Genomic DNA, 13306 nt, shown 5'->3' on the forward strand with positions numbered 1-13306 from the left:
ATTTAATTTTTAAAAATATTTTATTTGAGAGAGAGAGCACAAGCAGATGAGATGCAGAGGGAGAGGGAGAAGCAGATTCACTGAGCTGAGCAGGGTTGCCATCCCAGGACCCTGGGATCATGATCTGAGCCCAAGGCAGATGCTTAACCAAGTGAGTGACCCAAGCACTCTGATCATTTAAATTTTAAACCTGTAACTAGGGGATCCCTGGGTGGCGCAGCAGTTTGGCGCCTGCCTTTGGCCCAGGGCGCGATCCTGGAGACCCGGGATTGAATCCCACATCAGGCTCCCGGTGCATGGAGCCTGCTTCTCCCTCTGCCTGTGTCTCTGCCTCTCTCTCTCTGTGTGTGTATGTTACTATCATAAATAAATAAAAATTTTTAAAAAAATAAACCTGTAACTATTTTCCATGAAATCAGTAATTTAATTTTTTAATTTAATTTAATTTAATTTAATTTAATTTAAGTGAAAATAAAGCCACCCAAAAATTCTGATTTGTCTTCAGTTGATTTTTCTTCATAAACTGTTACTCAATCCAAAACAGTGAAAGCATGGAAAACATTACATGTCAATTACTCTGTTTACCCTCTTAGGAAAGTTGTGTGGCTAATGTTAATACAGCATATTCTCAGTAGAGATTTTTTTTCCCTTTTATAATGCTTTTATAAAATTTCTTTTTTATTCTGGATCTAAAATTATTGCTCTATTTATAGACAGTGTGTTTCTTAAAAGAAGAAGGCATCAGATTTTGGACACATAGGCCATTATATTTCCTCCCCATCACATACAATTGATTCTTAAATTAAAATCCCTAAATAGAATTTTTCCTTAGTTTACATGCTAACAATTATTTACATCTAATGTAAGCACCCTAAAGAACTAAATCTTAATGCATCAGTTTGAGGCTAGACAAACAGATGTCTCCAAATATAATAAGATTTTGCCAAAGATCTGATTAAGAAAATGAACATTGCCTAATATATTATAAATAAGGAATAAATGCCAGTCAGTGAGTAGCAATCAATCCAAATCTCAATAAATTGTATGCAAATAGAGATGTAAAAATGATTGTTTGCTATGGCATGCAGTAGCAATAATTATAGTACTGCCAGTAGCAACAGCACTAATATAAAGAACACCAATAGGATCAGGAAGAGGAATAGGATGTTGAGGAAAAAGAAAAGGAAGATGGGAATGAGTAAGAATAATAGCAACAGAAGCAATGTTAATAATAATCTGAATTCAAGTAAATTATGGACACAAATGGATTTCTAGTCAAAAGTCATAGCTGATTGGTCTTAATTAGCTTGGATACTACATGGGTAATTTCTTTAATTCTTTTTGTTGGCTTCACTTTGGTTTCATCAATTTGGATAATTCAAAATAGGTTCTGCTAAGAAGGCTGTACTGGCCACTTGTAAATTCAGTGAGAATTACTCTCAGTGACAGCCTCAGTGGTTTTATTCAGGTTGGAAGCAGTGAAGTTTAAATGAGTGATTAATTCATTAAAACTTATATCATGAGAAATATAGTAACAGGCTGAATACATTTCTCACCTATAAAACTAATTAATCTGAACTATATTTGTCTTGTAAACACTTGTCATAAAATAGAATTGACTTAAAGAATGAAAGCAGATGTTCTTTTTGTTTGTTTAATGATCTTTTTAGTGGAATGACTTATTAATGGAGGACCGCAAAACACAATTGTAACAAAACTTTGTTGCATGTAGACAAAATGATATGGAGATTTGTGTAAATTATCTTTGTTGAGATTAATAGATGCTCTTTTGCTGGAAATGTTAGATACCCATGAGCATAATATAATTTTATGTTGTGTTGACAGGGTAAATATCATATACAGATGCAGAGTTAATTATTTAAGGAAGTAAGCAAATGGTATCCCCATTTTACAGAGTTCTTCCAAGAATTTATTCACTGTTACTTAAAATATTAAGTCCAGGTATAAAAGCTAAACAAATATCAATATAGAAATCATGTAGTTTCTCTCACATTCATTATGGTCTATCAAAATCTGATTTTTATATTTAATTTTCTTCTAGTTGCCTGGCATTAATTTGAGAGTGCTACTCTTGCAATTTTCATATTGATTTTCATTACCAAAATAAAAGGGTTTTTTATAGCTGTTTCCTCTTCTTGCATTTGTTCCTGAAAATTACAGCACTTTAATTAAACATTTGTGTTAATGGGCTTAGGACTAGTCCCTACCTCAATAAATCAGAACTACCAAATCTGTTCAGTTTACTCAAAGTGCAATCAATGCTATTTCCTTTTGGTTCAGCAATTTCATTTACTTGTGTATTGGAAGTTCAATTATTTGCAATTATAGTTTCAGTGTGTTAAGATAAATGTGACATACATCTAAATTGTAAATTACTGAAGCTCAATTTTTATTATTTTGTGTGTTGGAACTTACTTAGAAATAATCATAGAAAATAAATATAAATGTTCTTAATTCTAATATTTGTGTATTTATCCTAGACATTAATTAGGCAAATCTACACATAAAACTTCACTTTCAACATATACATTTTAAATGATATGAATAGCAGCATCATGTAGCAAAAGTTGAAGTAATCCACATGTAAGCACTGTTATGTAGCATGAAGATTGAAATCATACCTGCACATTTTCTGACCACAATGTCGTGAAAGTAGAAGTCAACCACACACACACACACACACACACACACACACACACACACACACAACAACTTGGAAAGGCCACAAATACATGGAGGGTAACCCCCATGCTACTAAAAATGAATGAGTCAACCAGAAAATCAAAGAGGAAATTTAAAAATGCATGAAAACAAATGGAAATAAAAACACAATGTCAAAAATCTTTTTGTTACAGAAAAAAAGATCTTAAGAGGGAAGTTCATAGCAATACAGGCCCTCCTCAAGGAGCCAGAAAATTCTCAAATAATCAACCTAACATAATACCTAAAGGAGCTAGGACGAACAACACATGAAGCCTAAAGCCAACAGAGGGCAAGAAATATTAAAGACTAGAGCAGAAATAAGTGATATAGGAATTTAAAAAACAATGGAACAAATCAGTGAATCCAGAAGCTGGTTCATTGAAATAATTATGAAAGTTGGAAAAAAAATTAAAATTGATATTTTTTTTGCCAGACTTATCTAAAAGAAAAAAAAAAAGAAAGAACCACAAAAAATAAAATCACAACTGAGAGAGGAAAAAAATAACCAACACCACACAAATACAAACAATTATGAGAAAATATTATGAAAAACTACATGCCAATATATTGGACAACCTGGAAGAAATGGACAAATGCCTAGAAAACTTGAACAGACTGCTAACCAGCAAAGAAATTAAATCCATGATCAAAACACTCCCAACAAACAAAAGTCCAAGGCCAGATGTTTTCTCAGGCAAAAACTACCAAACATTTAAACAAGAGTTAATACCTATTCTTCTCAATCTTTTCCAAAAAAAAAAAAAAAAGAAAAGGGAGAAAAGCTTCCACATTCATTCTATGAGGCCGGTATTACCCTGATACCAAAACCAGATAAAGATTCTACTAAAAAAGAGAACTACAGGCCCATATCCCTGATGAACACGGATACAAAAGTTCCCAATAAAATACTAGCAAACTGGATCCAAAACAATACGTTAAAAAAATCACTCATCACAATCAAGTGGGATTTATTCCTGGGTTGCACGCGTGGGTCAATATTCACAAATCAATCAGGGTGATACACCACATTAATAAAAGAAAGGATAAGAACCATGTGATCATTTCAACAGACGCAGAAAAAGCATCTGACAAAGTACAATATCCGTTCATGATTGAAAACCCTCACCAAGGTAGGCTGAGAAGAAACGTGCTTCAACAATATAAAGGCCATATGTTAAAAACTACAGCTATTATCATCCACAATGAGCAACAACTGAGAGCTTTCCTCTTTGGTCAGGAACAAGACAGGGATGTCCCCTCTCACTAGTGTTATTTAACACAGTCCTGGAAATCCTAGCCTCAGCAATCAGACAACAACAACAACAAAAATAAAAGGCATCCAAATGGGCAAAGAAGAAGTCAAACTTTCACTATTTGCAGATGACACGATACTCTATACAAACAGCATTTTCACAGAACTAGCACAAACAGTCCTAAAATTTGTATGGAACCACAAAAGACCTTGTGATCATTACCAATGAGATGTGGCAGAGAAGGACAGCTTCTACGGGGTTAGACTTATCTGAGTCCCTCCCCCCTTGCTGGAACAGAGCCAGCCGTGGAATCACCATCTGTCAGCATAGCCTCTGATCCCAGGTTCTTTTACATATCTAGAGGCATAAATCTGGCTTTGTTATTGGTATTTTTAAAAAATTAAGATGTTGGTTTGAGGAAAGCACTGTGAGAAGCTGCAGAAATCCTATTTTCATTGCCTTATAAAAAATATAGGATGCCAAGTTTAAATGAGAAGTGATTTTTATAGCATGATTATGTCCCATGTAATATTTGGGACATTCTATTAAAACAGCTGTTTTTCTGAAATTCAAGTTTCACTGAGCACTATTATCTGGCAACCCTTTCGAAAGTAGATTATAAGACAAGCAAATAAGTCAACAAGTGGAAGTTGTATTTCAGAATAGTGTGGAGTAAAACATGCAGAAACCCATGACCTTCTGAGTCCAAAGGGCTATGTTAAAATGGACACTTCTATTTAGCATCAAGTATATTGGACATTCTATTAATGTGGACCAAATTGAAGTGAATAGAAAGAAAACTAATAGAAGCCAGTGAGGTGCAGCATATGAATTGGTGACCAATTCCCTACAATCAAAAATCTCCACTTGGAATGGGGCTTTTTCATCCTACTAGTCTCTTTCTAGCTTTTAAATTTGGCTTGGAGTCCTTGTCAGGCCACATATCCAGCCTTCTGTTATTTTTTAAACAAATTCCAAACAGTCAACATAGTATAGTGAGTACGTTCTTTAGAAGGGATATAGCAACATGCAAAAAGCTGGGGATGAAGCTGTGTTCTGTTGGGTGTTAAGTCTGGAAATAATTCTGTAGATAGCAGGCCTTCAACTCCACAGAACCCTGTAAACTAGGCTCACTGCATGAGATCGGGGCTGTAGGAAATGCAGGTTTTTGAGAACTATCACCATGGGGGCCCTTTCAACATTTACACTGAGCCTTAATATACAGGACCTGCCCAGCCATACTCAACCAGTTCCAGTTCTTATTCACTCCAGCTGTTCGATCGGCCTCCCTTACTCTTTGCCGCATGCTAGAGAGGTCACAACACAACGCATCCCCCTCCCATCTAAGTTCAGAGATGGAAGTCAGCCTTTTTGTAGGTACTTGAAATACCTACAGGGCTTGTCACAACTGACTAGGCCCCACTCAGTTTGATTCAGCAGGTATGGGATAGGGCCCATGAGCCTGCATTTCTAAAAACATTCCCAGAAGATGCTGATGCTGGTGGCCTGGGGACCACATTTTGAGAACCACCACTCTAGCTTTACCATTCCTGTCAATAATCCACTTATCTCCAGGGATGAGATCCTTATCATTTGACTGGTAAGCAATTCGCCTTCAAGAGATCCCATTCCATAAACCCTCCTTCCAAGGAGGGCTTCTGGTAGCAACTGCCTTGCAATTATCCCAGAAACATAAGATACATGCAAGTGGTTTATGAAGCAAAGTGCTTCCATAAGGAAGTAACAAGGGAGTGGGGATGAGCAGCATAAGAAAGAGGAAGCCAAGAATAAGATTTCACATAAAGCGCCATTGTAGTGGCTGTTACTCATGTCCCGCATGTACAAGGGGCAGAGTCCAGGAGATATCAGCCACAAGTTTCTAGTGGTCTTCTCCCAGTGGGGTCAGATATTTAGCTCTCCCAGTAATGTGTGAGCATTCACATGGAACCAGGGCAACTCATGTGAGCCTTGGCAGCCAGGTTTTTTTTTTTTTTTTTAATCGGTGGTAGGCCTGGGATGTCTACTTCTGCATGTGGTTCCTAGCCCTCTCCAGAGGTCAAGCCAATACCTCATGGCCCAAGTCCCCCATAAGTCACATTGTTAACAGACTGTTTCATGTGGCTCATGGGCTCCAAGTCAATAACAAACCACTCATCTGGCAGAACATCCCAAGGTGTCAGATTCTTAAGAGCCAGGCAGGGGCCAAACCCTTATTTAGAACATGCAGGGAGTAGACAACTCAGTACTGGGTTAATCTTTCAGTACATCCGTACAATTCCTCAAAGCTGAAGCACTGGTTTGCAGGCAATACTGGTTCCCAGGCCCATGGCAGTAGTAATCACAATCCATCCTTTTTATACTTAAAACGCACTTGTTTGAATGGTACACCCCTATAGATAGGTTCAGCCTTAAAGTATACTGCATCAGGGGGTGGTCACTCAAAAGGCTTCCAAGTAGGCATGCCTCCTATTTGCCAGCACTCCCAGTGACCCTGTTGTGGTTTTGTATTTCTTCCTGATCCTACATCTCTGGGACTTAGATTTAGAGTTACTGGTTCCCAAAAGGCACATGCTTGTATCAAGGGACAAAGACCTACTTTAAAAATGAGCTATGGTTGCTGCCTCAGCCCTCAAGTCTCCTTGAGTTAACGGGCCAGCAGACAAGGACATCATCTTGGCAGAGGTAATTGGCTTTAGTCACCAGGAAGAAGCAGGGTTGCTCTTATACAGTGGGATAGGAGACAACCTATTTGTAGGTTTCTTGGTGATCTGATTTGATGATAAAGTACACAGCATCCAAAGCCTGAGAAATACAGGATTTCAGCTCAGGTCCAGGAGAGAGGAGGACCTTGTCATGCCACCAGGGAATCCACCAAAAGGGTATATAAGGGTAAGAGAAATCTGGACAGAGGAAGGGGCCGCTATGTACCAGTTGAAACCCCAACAGAACTCCTTCACAGGATTTGTCTTTCCAGTCTTTAGTTTCTTCAGGAAGAAACCTACTTGAACTTAGGGAAACTCCCTCTAGAATTTATTCCAAGAAGTGGCTCGGGTGGTGCAGAGGCTATAGTGGACATGGTTATATGTTACCCACATTCCTCTTTAGATGCAAAGAACCGATCTCTCTCCCCACCCCAGCCCAGCTACTTGAAGTGCTACGTGAGGAAAATCCTGTACTCTTCTATGGGATTGCCTCAAAGATCTACTTAGCTAAGGCCAAGCACCATTCTCAGGGACACATTCCAGTGGAGCTGAGAGCTCTGAATCACCAAGATGCTTGAGAGGACCAGGCCTTTATGTTCCTAAGTGATAGATTAACTTCTCCGCCCAGTCCTGCTGGATCACTTCTTTTACAGACATTGCTCCTGATAGCACTCCATAGTACGCTTTTCTGTATATTCAACTCCCTCTCAAAAGCTGCTGCCTGAAAAGCTCAGTCTACAACAGCTTTCACTGTTAAAGACGATGGCCAGACTCCTTCAACCTCCTAAGCTCAGGCTGTAATCATTTCCCCCCAGATAGAGAACCTGTACAATCCCAAATACGCTGCATAGAGTGCACATATCTCCTCTTCAGGAATGATCCACAACAGAAGCTACAACAGTGGCCATAGAGGCTTCACCCTGGAGGACCTGGCATAAGAGAATAAAGGGACCTTGTCTTCAGAGATTCTGGTGTGAAGGAGCAGAAGGAGACCATTACTGCCAAAGAATAGACGGCTCCTGCTGACAAAGCATCTCCAGCCCCCCTCTAAGACCACTACAATTAAAGAGGGGTCAGTGGGTTTACCGGAAGTGTACTCTTCATTCTTAAATCCTGTTATTAAATCAGATCTGGAAAGATTGACAGCATCTGACCTTTCTCAGTGTCTGGGGATCTCCCAGGCAATCTCAGTATGGGTCATGACTGCATCCATCTGAAACTGCTAATGAGCCAAAACTTTACTATCGGCTCATTAAGGTTGAGTTGAAGCCAGTTCCTAAAAAATCATTTATTATGCACACATAGTTCTGCCAAACACATCTTCTAATACTCTTAGAAGTTCTAGAAATATGATTATGTGGTTTTAACATCTTGGTTTTACTGATAGGAGGATCCTTTGAGTACACAATAGTTCATTCAGATGGATCCTATATAGCTCTCCAGTTGATCTCCCAGAAGACATTTCAAAGTTATGAAATTTAACAAAATTCACCATTTTAAAATATACGATTCCATGGCATTTAGATATCTACAATTTTGTGCAGCCATCACTGCTCTGTTCCACAATGTTTACGTCATCCTAATAGGGAACCCATACCAATGATTTCTTTACATGGAGTTATGGTCTAATGTCCTTTAAGTCTGAAGGACTGTTTAGGATTTGTGGGGGTTTTTTGTATTTTTTGTGGGCTAACTAATGACAGACTCAGTTTTTATCTGGAAATATCAATCTGACTTTGTTTTGGAGGATAGTTTTGTCAGATATAGAATTCTTTTACAGGGTTTTTTTTTTCTTCTTTCCTTTCAGTACTTTAAGTATTATCCTTCAGCCTTCTGGCCTTCTTAATCTAATGAGAGTTGTTGATCTTACTGGAGGATACCCTTGTACATGATGAGTGGATTCTTTTGTCCTTGGTCTTGAAAATTTGATAATACATCTTGATATGGATTTGTTTGGGCTTATCCTCCTTGGGCTTCATTGAACTTTTTGAATAGATTCATGTTTTTCTTCATATTTGGGGGTACTTTGGTCCTATTTCTCAAAATAGTGTTTGTGCTCCTTGCTCTCTTAGTATGCTTGAGCAAAGAATCAAGCAGGCCTGAAGGTTGACCAGGTATTTCTTATGGTTCCTACATATCTGAGACTGAGATTAGGCTTTCAAGAGATTTCCATGAAGCGCTTGCTTGATTCAAGACAGAACAAGGCCAATTCTACTACTCACCCCTCTTCATCTGAGGAAGATGCTAACACTTGAGTCTTCCCCTCCCTCTAAAGATACCATTTTAATGCAAAAGGACAAAAATCCACCTCTAGCTCTACAATCCACTAGTATCAGCTCCTACTCTGCATTGTGGGCAATATTTAAAGAGGCCTTTTTAATACCTACTACTTCAATCCTTAGTGGAAATACATGGTCAATCCTCCACCATGTTCCTTGAATCCTCATGTCAAGTTCTATGCACCCTGGGCTGACATCCTGAATCCTGCATCTTCTTTGGAGGCAGCCCTTGGGCTACAGAACCCATGTTGTCTAACATGGTAAGCTTAGAATTAACAGCTCACCAGAGGTACTCTAAGTGACTAATAAGTGTCAGGAGTATACATAACCCATATTTCTCAGTCCAGGATAATTCTGAAGTCTGTTTTATACTAATTCCTAAAACTTTTCTGGAGGATTAGTCTCATTTATCCGCATAGCAACTGGTTTATGAGGAACCTCCGCGTCCTGCTTGCTGTCACATCTTTCTAGATCACCTCCCCAATTTCTTTGCCAGCATTTCTTCCCACTCAAAGCCCTTGTCTCAAAGTCTTCTATCTTAGAGCCTGATTAGGGGGGAATCCAGTAGAGACCATGGAATAAAAAGTTTTGCTGAAATACAGTAAAATATTTGATGCTGGCTATTGATAGAACTAATGTCTCATCTTTAAGGCAAAACCTTTCTTCAAGTGTCACATGTGGAGAACTAGGTAGGAAAAGCCAAAGGAAAATTGCTTCTGCTCAAGAGTGTTGCCAGAGCTCAGGTTTGATTGCAAGTGAATTAGAATGGCATCACTCATTACTGTAGAAGCAGCAGACTTGGAGTGGAAGGGGTCTACCCCAGCTAAGATTTATTGAGTTTATACAACTTGTATAGAGGCAAAGGGAAGATTTTGAGGGGAAAGGTGTTACAGCTAACCAAAGCCTACTCCTCCCAACCCCATTAAGTCATGTTGCCCTCTTAGGCTTCCCTTCACACTAGAGCAGAAGCCTTGTCCATCTTGTTCACAGATGCATCCCTTACACTTAGTGCCTTGGTAGGTAGATTCATTAGCCATTTGGTTAATTGATCCAAGAAGTCCATTGTGTAGACAACCAGAAATATTAGAACTTCCCAGGGGAAGGGGAATGCTAGACTCCGCATGACGGTAAAGAGGGACAGGGTATCTTTTCACCAGCTTGTGGCAAAAACACTGCTTTCAGAAGGCTCCTCACTTACCCGAAAGAGAAAAGATCTAAAACAGGGCATCAAGCAGTGTTGCTTTTGGTAACAGACACACAGCTAAGCTGATGGCCAGGGAAGGTAGTGTTGAAAGCTTCAGCTGAAGGCCTCCAGTGTTTGCCTTTGTTTCAGCACATACATACCCAGTCCCCCTCACCTACTTGAGGGGCTGGTATAAGCTATTCCCTATAGGAAGTAAACTCTAGACATGATCATTCATGTTTGAAGCCCAATGGCTCATTCTTGGATTAGATGCTTAAGTGATCAGAAAGTCAGTTGTCGTGGTCTTACATTAGTGTGCTCATTCTTAAAGGTCATGTGACAATCAGACTAAAGCTCCTATAGAAAACAATTTTTACTGTTCCTAGCACTGATCCTTGTATTGTTTTTGTTCTTCCCAATGCTGCATTTTATAAGCAAAGGTATTCAGTGCCATCTATCATAGTGGCAGAAACTACCCTTAGGGCCAAGCTTGGTCTCTCCCCAAAATGTATTGGTCTACTCATTCACCCTGAAAACAACCTTAGGAGTCCATTAGCACCACCAACCCTATAAAATGGCATATTATACTAGACTGACCTCACAGAAAAGCCTGGATGTTACTGGAAAATTCCTAGAGACCTATATATTCTTAAGTGGCCTGAGACAGGTTTCAAAGCCAAAATGTTTTTAATTTGGGAGGACACTGGGTTATAGACTTTTTTGATAAGACTAATAGTACCACCTCTTCAACATTTCAGAATAAGGATGCTAAAGCCTTTAAATATGGTTGTCTTATTCAAGAGTCACATTAACCCATCTTATGGAGTAGGAGGGAGACTGTGGCATACAGGCAGAGGGTCGTATACTATTGTTTGAGAACCACCAGTTTGGCAAACATCTCCTGATATCACCCTTATGGACACTGAATTCTAAAGTGCTAGTTGCAAAGACCATGAAACCAGAACAGGACCCAGGCTGTGACCATCAAAAAAGGAGTTTTAAGAATGTCCTCCAATCAAGCTACAGGCAAGGTGTTAGACCATAGCATTTTCTACTCCATGAGAGAGGGCTTTAGTATATATGATAGTATCCTCTTACCTAAGTGGATCATCTCTAAGATTTTTCCTTACAGGCCATTTTCTACTGCTGTAGTTCAATTTTAACTAGGAACACAAGGCCTCATCTAGAGTATTTAGACTTGGCATGGGTGATGGCTACCTATGTTCACTTATTTGGGTCACTGGGTGCCTAGATATTTGGTCAAGTATTCTGGGGGGTAACTGTAAGCATTTCTGGAGATTAACACAAATTGGTGGAATAAGTAAAGCAGAGTGGATGAGGGCCATTCACACTAAAGAGGGCTGTTAAAGACCTGAGTATAAAAGACTGACCCTCTCCGGGAGATAATTCTTCCTGCCTTGCCTTCACACGGATGTCAGTTTTTCTGGTTTTGGACTGACTGGAACATTGGCTCTTCTTGGATCTTGAGCCTCATGGCCTTATGGATGGGAACCACATGATTAGCTCTCATGGGTATATAGCTTACCAAGTCACCCTGCAGATTTTGGGACTTGTCCACCTCCACACAATTGCATGATCCAGCTTTTTATCTGATTTATCTCGTTTCCCCAGAGAACCTGAACACAGCAAGTCTAGTTAGTGGCATTTCCCACGAGTTCAGTTAGCATTCCAGCAGGATGCCCATCACATTATTAGCTTTCACTTAGTATCCTCCATATCTACTCTATCATCCATGGAAGAGACTTGATAAAACCCCAGGAGGTCATCCTTGTATACAGGTGCAGGAAACCTAGCATCACAATCTGGGAGGTTAGCCCAAATGTACCAGGTCTGTGGTAAATCTAAGGCACAGTTCAATTCTTGATCCCCAGCATCAGGTAGTAAAGGCCTTCAGCCTAATTGGGAGGCTGCATACCCCATTCCTTCTGCACCAGTAACTAGTTGTGTTGCTTTGAGCAAGTCAAGCACCAAGCCCATTTACTCCGCCTGAAGTGGGAGGATGGCTTCTGTATACTTTTGAGTAGAGAGATCTTCTACATTACCTCCTCATACACAAGTTGTCTAGGACCACAGTACTCCCATCACCATGAATCCTACTGAAACATCTTAAGAAAAAAAGATGGACTAACCAGAATTCCATTTGTAAGATTGAGTCTTAGTGAGCTGATGTTTACTTAAGTTGCATAAGCAAATACTGTCTATAGTAGAGATTGGGTACTAGACTTCAGTACTAAGACAGTGCTTTATGAACATATTTATGAAGTTTACTTGCAGGTTTCCTGGGATCAGCAGGAGCTACTGACGGTCTCTTAGGTTATACTGGAGGCTCCATCCACCTCTTGCATCCCACGCATAGTTAATGAGATCTCTCTAGAGGGATCTAGAGACAAGCTTCATGTTTATTCAGTTACAGCTAAGAACCAGCATCAGGAATTTTATACTTTGTTTTACTGGAAGCATCTTGCCTTTTTCAGTCCCTGGAAAAATCTGTCCAATATGGGTTTATTTGAATCAAGTGATACACTGAAGCTTTACATAGAGCTCTACTAGTTAATGAAGAGAGCATCTCTACCCATCACCGTTTAATCCTCAGAGACCACAAGAACTATTGATTTAACATTCTAGGACAGAGCCTGGCTCTCTATGGGCACTGCAAGGGCAGCTATTTTCCCCTCACTTTGAGGAGGAAATAGAGTTGCTAATTAAAGACCATACTGTATTTCCCCATTTAGGGATCCACAGGACTGCTCATAATCAATGGAGAACTACACAAGGCTCGGCTGTCTAACAATTGCCAGGTTAAAGTAGAAATTAGGGAGTTCAACAAGGAGTATGAAGAGTTTCACTGCTTGGCTCTCCCACATGTGCACAAGGCTCCACCCCTCCAGTATTTAGCAGCCCTCCACTGCTTCCCCAAGCTCCCTACCAGGCACTGGTTTCCATGGTGAGGTCAAATCCCTCTGTCCCTCTGCTGCTGCTCTTCCTTGCCCTATCTTTTTTAATCTGTAACCCAATTCTCTCCCTGGCTTCCTGAATTGGAGATACTCCATTCTCAAGATCCCTTTCTGAAGGACATAGGAAGCTTCCAGAAGAAAATAAGGCTCTTCAAAGGGGCAAAGCTCTGGCAGGCCCCTTATTTAGTCT

The sequence above is a fragment of the Vulpes vulpes genome, unplaced genomic scaffold (assembly GCF_048418805.1).
Source record: "Vulpes vulpes isolate BD-2025 unplaced genomic scaffold, VulVul3 Bu000000681, whole genome shotgun sequence".
Classification (NCBI taxonomy): domain Eukaryota; kingdom Metazoa; phylum Chordata; class Mammalia; order Carnivora; family Canidae; genus Vulpes; species Vulpes vulpes.